Below are 522 nucleotides of genomic sequence, written 5' to 3' on the forward strand. Positions count from 1 at the left end.
TGCAAATCTGCTGGAAAAGCCTGTGGAAGTTTCACGGCGTTCGTACGATATTTGGCGACGCAAAAATGAGCGATTTCCAAGCTCGATGGAATTCGGAGCGAGAGAAACGATGCCCCGTAACGCACATGAGAGCAATCCGGGCCAATTTCTCCCGTTTGATGGGGTCTATGTGTAAAAATTTTGACTTTTTTGAGTGCAGGTGCAAATCTGCTGGAAAAGCCTGTGGAAGTTTCACGGCGTTCGTACGATATTTGGCGACGCAAAAATGAGCGATTTCCCAGCTCGATGGAATTCGGCGCGAGAGAAACGATGCCCCGTAACGCACATGAGAGCAATCCCGGCCAATTTCTCCCGTTTGATGGGGTCTATGTGTAAAAATTTTGACTTTTTTGAGTGCACGTGCAAATCTGCTGAAAAAGCCTGTGGAAGTTTCACGGCGTTCGTACGATATTTGGCGACGCAAAAATGAGCGATTTCCCAGCTCGATGGAATTCGGAGCGAGAGAAACGATGCCCCGTAACG

The sequence above is a fragment of the Lampetra planeri genome, unplaced genomic scaffold, assembly GCF_965212315.1.
Source record: "Lampetra planeri unplaced genomic scaffold, kcLamPlan1.2.h2 scaffold_1758, whole genome shotgun sequence".
Taxonomy (NCBI): Eukaryota; Metazoa; Chordata; class Hyperoartia; order Petromyzontiformes; family Petromyzontidae; genus Lampetra; species Lampetra planeri.